The sequence below is a fragment of the Capsicum annuum genome, chromosome 11 (assembly GCF_002878395.1).
Source record: "Capsicum annuum cultivar UCD-10X-F1 chromosome 11, UCD10Xv1.1, whole genome shotgun sequence".
NCBI classification, from domain to species: Eukaryota; Viridiplantae; Streptophyta; class Magnoliopsida; order Solanales; family Solanaceae; genus Capsicum; species Capsicum annuum.
The window spans coordinates 28512385-28519503 of NC_061121.1; the positions used below are offsets into that span (position 1 = coordinate 28512385).

At 37.5% G+C, this 7119-nt stretch overlaps 1 pseudogene; it reads right to left on the minus strand.

Moving 5' to 3' along the window:
- Positions 1–6271: 6271 nt before the first annotated feature.
- The window catches only part of LOC107846587, a 16181-nt pseudogene continuing 15333 nt past the window's right edge, over positions 6272–7119 (minus strand).

A 7119-nucleotide genomic window follows, 5' to 3' on the forward strand; every position in this document is an offset into this window, starting at 1 on the left:
TGGAGACACAGGATAGGTGCATCCAAGAGTGCTTAGATGTATATGATTTGAGGATTACTCAATAGTTGGGTAGTGGACAGGTGTCTAATATTATCGATGTCAAAGCAGAGATTGTAGAGATAAAGAATATGGTCACAGAGTTGTATGAGAGGCCAATGGTTGCTGAGCCTATTGTAGAGACTGTGATTTCCATAATCGAGGTGCCAAATATTTGGGTAGTACCGGTGGATGAGTAGGCTAAGAAAATTGAGGAAGAGAGAAGAGAAAAGAAGAGGAAGAGAAAGAAAGACAAAAATTCAATGAAGAAAGCTAGACTTGGAAGTATCCAGCTGAGCAGGATCGACAGACACGGGTCCGAGAGACGGCTATGGGAGCTAGTAGTATGAGGGCTCTGATTTCTGATGTTGAGGGGGTTGATGTTGTGCCCCCGACTGTTGATGATCCAATCCCAGTTGGGATAGTTGTAGAGAAGAGTGGGACCCGATCTGAGGGCCCACATTTTGTTGTTGATGATCTGACACTTTGAGCGACTAGGTATGATTTTTAACCCTACTCTTTTTATTTTTCTAACACTAGGGACAGTGTAATGTTCTCAAGTTAGGGGTGGGGTACCAAAAAATGTTGGGAGCAGTTTGAAATTTTTTTTAGATGTAGCTAAGTTCGTAGTATCCGACAATTTGAGGTACCACTATTGTTTGGATTGTAGGACAATTTATCCTGGGAGGAAGATTCCATAACCTCGGGTATAGTGAGGAGAATTATTCCTTAAGGACACTCCGTGAAGTCGGGGGACTTGGCCTTAAATTTTGTTTCATCTATTTTCTAAAATCTAACACACTTCTTGGATAGATTATTAAGTAATCTTGTGTTAAAGAACTTCAAAGGTGTTCTTGTTTATACATGAACTATTGTCGAAGTTGGTGTTGCATGTATACAGATTCTTGTACCCAAAACTACATAAAATAACAATCTTAAGGAATGACTTGCAGAATCTGTATTGCTTGTTTTTAGAGATTAAAGCTTTAAGCTTTCTACTCCGTTTGAACTTTAGTGATTTGAAGACATAAAATCTTCATCAGAAGTTAAAGATCACTTAGTTGATGATTGAAAGTCATAAAAACTTCATCGTTAACTAGAAAAAAGAAGAAGAGTTTAAAGTTGCTTAACTTTATAAGGAGGATTCTGAAAATAGTAAATTTTATTGTCTTGTGGTGACAGGAAAAATAACTAACGAAAGTCAAAAGCACGATGCGGATACGACTGTAGGGGAAACTTGTATTGCCTCAACAAGTCGAGCAAATGCTCCGTAACTAATGGCACCTGCCTAGAAGCACAAAAAATTTGTGGGCATTGACTTTAAGCGATGGCAACAGAAGATGTTCTTCTTCCTCACAACACTATGTCTCTAAAGGTTCACTAGTGAGGATGCTCCTGAGGTGCCCAAGGTAACCTCGGACAAAGAGAGTTTCATAATTGTAGAGGCTTGGAAATACTCGGACTTCCTTTGAGGGAATTATATCATGAGTGGTCTCCAAGACGACCTCTATAATGTTTACAGTGGAACTAAGACATCGAAGGATTTGTGGGGGGCACTAGAATGAAAATAAAAGACAGAGGATGCGGGAATTAAGAAATTCTTTGTTGCAAGGTTCCTGGACTTTAAAATGATAGATAGAAAATTGGTTGTCTCTCAAGTGCAGGAATTGCAACTAATCATCCACGATCTCCTAGCGAAAGGTATATCTTTGAAAAATACCTTAGTTGAACAAATTCAAAATGTTCTTAGTACTTAGATAAACTGTTTTATAGGTTTGATTGTGAATGATGCATTTCAAGTAGTACCGATCATTGAGAAGCTACCACCTATGTAGAAAGATTTCAAAAACTACTTGAAGCACAAACGAAAGGAGATGACTGTCAAAGATCTTATTATCCAATTGCGTATTGAAGAGGATAATAAGGCTGACGAGAGAAGGTCAAAAGAGAATTCTACAATTAATGGAGCACATATTGTAAAAGATGACCAAATCAATTCTAAGAAAAGAAAGAAAGTTGAACAAGGAAGCAATCAACCCAAGAAGAAATTTAAGGGAAAGTGCTTCAACTGTGGCAAGATTGGCCATAAGTCCATGGATTGTCATGCCCTTAAGAAAGGCAAGAAAAAGGACCAAGAAAATATGATTGAGTCTAACAAAGGATGTGATGATCTGTGTGCTATATTTACCAAATGCAACTTGGTGGGGAATCCTCACGAGTAGTGGATGGATTCTGGTGCTACCTACTATTTTTGAGCCAACAAGGAAATAATGAATGCCTTACTTATAAGTTTCGGTTTACCACAAAACTTGTAGGGGAGGCTATCCTTACAACCAACCGTATACTCAATAGAGTTCCCCATAGTAAGACACAATCAATTCCTTATGAAAAATGGAAAGGAAGGAAACCCAACTTGAAATATTTCAAAGTGTGGGGGTGTCTAGCAAAGGTCCAAGTTCCTATTCCTAAAAAGGTTAAAATAAGACCTAAGACTGTGGACTATGTGTTCATAGGATATGCAAAAAGCAGTAAAGCATGTCAATTTTTGATTCATAAATCAAAATATCCGGATATAAATGAAAATATCATAATTGAATCAGATAATGCTGAATTCTTTAAAAACATTTACCCGTATAAAACTAAACATGAACAGTCTAGTGGAGGATCTAAACATCCTCGAGATGAACCAAGTGAGAATGTACATAATGAAAAGAATCCAAGACATAGTACACATCAAAGAACTTCTACTGTGTTTGGATCAGATTTTGTAACATTTCTCTTAGAAAATAATCCTCAAACGTTTAAAGAAGTGATGTCATCGTCAGACTCATCCTTTTGGAAAGAGGCAGTCAATAGCGATATTGATTCAATCTTAAGCAACCATACGTGGGAATTAGTTGATCTTTCTCCAGGAAATAAACCTTTAGGTTCTAAATGGATTTTCAAAAGGAAAATGAAAACAGCTGGTACTATTGACAAATACAAGGCAAGACTTGTAGTAAAAGGATTCGAGTAAAAAGAAGGTCTTGATTACTTTGATACATACGCAGCAGTAACAAGGATAAAATTAATTCGAATGTTAATTGCCTTGGATGCGGCATATGGTTTTGAAATCCATCAAATGGATTTGAAAACCACATTCTTAAATTGAGAATTGGAGGAAGAAATTTACATGGAACAACCAGAGGGTTTTGTGGTTCCAGGAAAGGAGAATAAGGTGTGTAAACTTATTAAGTCATTGTATGGACTAAAGCAAGCACCTAAACAATGGCATGCAAATTTTGACCAAACCATGTTGTCAAATGGGTTAAAAATAAATGAATGTGATAAATGTGTTTATATTAATGACACTCCAAATCACCAAGTCATTGCGTTTTTATGTGTATATGATATGTTGATCATCAGTAGAGACATTTCTAACATAAATGCAATGAAACGAATGCTCGAGAGAAAGTTTCATATGAAAGACCTTGGAGGTGCGGATGTGATCTTAGGTATAAGAATCCATAGAACTTCACAAGAGTTGGCATTATCACAGTCTCATTATATCAAAAAGGTACTAGACAAATTCAAGTATATGGAATTCGGTATTGCCAAGACTCCATTGGATGTGAGCTTTGCACTTCAAAAGAATGAAGGTGAAAGTGACTAATGATAGGAGTACGCAAGAGTATTGGGATGTTTAAAGTATATAATGAACTGTACACGACCAGATATAGTATGCGTTATTAGTAAATTGAGTCGGTACATGAGTAATCCCAACAAAACTCATTGGATGGCAATGAAAAGAGTTTTGGGGTATCTTAAATACACTCAAGACTATGCTTTGAATTATAATAAATATTCCGTGGTACTTGAAGGCTATAGTGATGCAAATTGGATCACCGGATTAAACGAAGTAAAATCCGCGAGTGGATATATATTTACTATCAGTAGAGGTGCAGTCTTGGAAATTATCCAAACAGATATGTATTGCTCGCTCTACAATGGAATCTGAATTTATCGCATTGGATAAAGCCGGTGAAGAAGCAGAATAACTCCAAAATTTCTTGAAAGATATTCCTTATTTGCCCAAACCAGTGGCACTAGTATGTATACACTGTGATAGCCAAGAGGTAATAGGTAGGGCAGTGAGTATGATGTACAATGGTAAATCTCATCACATACGACGGAGACATAATACCATTAGGGAACTTCTTTCTTATGAAATTATCACTGTTGACTATGTTAAGTCAAAGGATAATGTGTCGGATCCACTTACAAAAGGTCTATTTAGAGAAGGAGTGGAAAGGACATCCAAGAGAATGAGTTTAAGGCCTAAGACAAGTCAACATGGCGGTAAATCTACCTAGCAGACTGGAGATCCTAAGAGCTAGGTTAAAGGATATCAAAAAAATTTGTGTCTGATAGGTTTAACATTGTCAATTACCTAACCTATTCTCATGATGTAGACAATATTTAGTAAACAAGGATAAGACTTAAGGTGAAAAGTCTTTTAATGATTATCTAAATTTGGCAGATTTGACCAAATAGTTTAATCTATAGGATTGAACATATAGAAATCACCTATGTGAGGGAGAAGTGGAAGCCGCTTCAAAGAGAATGTTAGTAAAGGCCTATTATCTAAGCTCTCATGAAACCGGGACTCTTCATGGCTGAAAAGAACAAAACTGTGAGAATCATAAATGGTAAAAGGCTGGTTGTATGACATGTGTTGTCTAGGTGTACACTAAAGCTCGGCGGTTTAAAGATATCAAATCTACCGATTGACAGAGTGCATCTAATGCATGTTCACTATGGAAAGTTCAAAGGAAAACTCACTTATCCAGATACAATCAGTCTTTGCTTGATGATCACATACTTGTCCATAAAAATTTTATGAAAAATAGTCATTTTCCATTCATATGGGGGATTGTTGGGTTCAAAGTATATGAAAAAGTGTGAATGAAAAAAATAGAGGAAAAATGGTGGGGAAGGGAGACATCAATTTAGAAAGTGTACTCCCAAATTGGAAAGTTCACTCTTTCTCCCACATTGGTGGAAGAAGAGAGCTTGTGAGTTTTTAAAATAAGGAACACTTACTCCACATGGTAAGTGAGGCAAGAAATAAGAGATGCCTCGCGCCGTTGTCGTCGTTGCTCGCTCGGCTCGGCTTTGGCTTCGGCTTCCGCTTTGGGTTCAGATTCGGATTCGGATTTGGATTTGGATTTGGATTTGTCAAATCGATCAATCAGATCTATCTTTTTGACAAAATTTATTCGACAGAAATTTAATCCGAAGGGAAAGTAAAAACGCAATAAATTTTTCTGTGTTTTGATCCCCCAGTTATATGCATGCATGGCACTGTTTCAAACTGATGCTTCTGAGAGATGCACTGTTTTGAAATGATGCTTCAGAAGGATGAAATCCTTCAACAAAATGACACACTGATTCATGAAATGGTCTGCCTGTTCAGAAAAGATGCAATCTTTGGACGAACAGACATGATTTTTTAGGAAAGGTCACACCTTTTAAGTGAACCATTGCCACTTTTCAGAAGAGGCATATGAAGGCTATATAAACCTGCTTTCATCCACAGGTTTAGATATGAAATTTTTCTGAAATAAAAACTCTCTTCCTGTCTTAAAAACATTCTGTGTGATCAATCAAACTGTTGAGTGAGTTCATAGAATCCGACAATTTGAGGTACCGCTATTGTTCGGATTGTAGGACATTTTATCCTGAGAGGAAGATTCCATAACCTCGGGTACAGTGAGGGAAATTATTCCTTAAGGACACTCCGTGAAGTCGGGGGACTTGGCCTTAAATTCTGTTTCATCTATTTTCTAAAATGTAACACACTTCTTGGATAGATTATTAAGTAATCTTGTGTTGAAGGTGTTAAAGAACTTCAAAGTTGTTCTTGTTTATACATGAACTATTGTTGAAGTTGGTGTTGCAATTATACAGATTCTTGTATCCGAAACTATACAAAATAACAAATTATAATGTGTAAATAGAGAGTAAATTAAAACTTGTCCAACACTCTTTATATAAATATAGCGACAAAGGCGGCTCAAAAAAATTTCTTAATCTGCCAAGAGGGTCAATGAGTCCGGGGTTAACGTTCTTGAATTTGATGCTTTCTTCCCCTCTATTCATATCTTCCTCTGTTAAGACTCCACAAGTTCTTGTCAATGAACTTGCACAGCAATGCTGACATCTTTTCCAGTCGTAGAAATGACACATTTGATGTTTATTTGCTGGACCTTGCTGATCTATACTTGTATTTTGTAGCCCAGAATAGGTAGTGCATAAAGCTTAGTGCACTTAGCATGCACATTAGCCAGTAGAACCTCTCTAAATGGTAGAGATTCAAGTTGCTACCTGTGAGCCACGGTTTCTGCTTTGAAATGCCTGTCACGCTATTGACGATAGACACTATGACCGAGCTGAGGTAGTATCCGATGGCTAAAGAAGCCCATGACAGTGATGTTGCCAATGATCTCATACTGAGTACTGGTGCTTCTGAGAAGCAGAATTCAAGTAGCCCAGCTAAAACGAAAAGATCGGATGATAAGTTATGGGCAATGGTTTGGCAGAGTTGATGAGTCCTAAGTCAGTAGCTACTCCTTTGCGTTTGATTTCAATAAGGGCTGCGACTGCCATAGCAACAATGGAGAGGAACAAACCAATACCAATGCGTTGAAGGAGAGAGATGTCCATTTCTGTTTTGGTTACTCGATGAGCAAATTTGATGATGAAGTGGTCGTGAACTGGTGCTAGGATCATGATGAATACTACAAGGAAAATGGGGAGAGAAGCCAGAGGGACATTTAAGGAGCCTAGTTTTGTGTTCATTGTGGCTGCTTGATGGACTGAGAATGTATTCAGTGGAGATAGGCAGCAGTTGAGCATGATAGTGCAGGCAAAAACTGGGAAAAGTTTCAGCACAATCTTGACTTCTTCTACTTGTTGCACTGTGCATTCTAGTGCACTATAAGCTGGTGTGTCTGAAACAGCCCGATTAAGGAAGCTAAGACTTCTTGAAGGAGTCTCAATTGATTCTACGTTTTTGCTGTTTGGATTTTGACCACCTTCCTT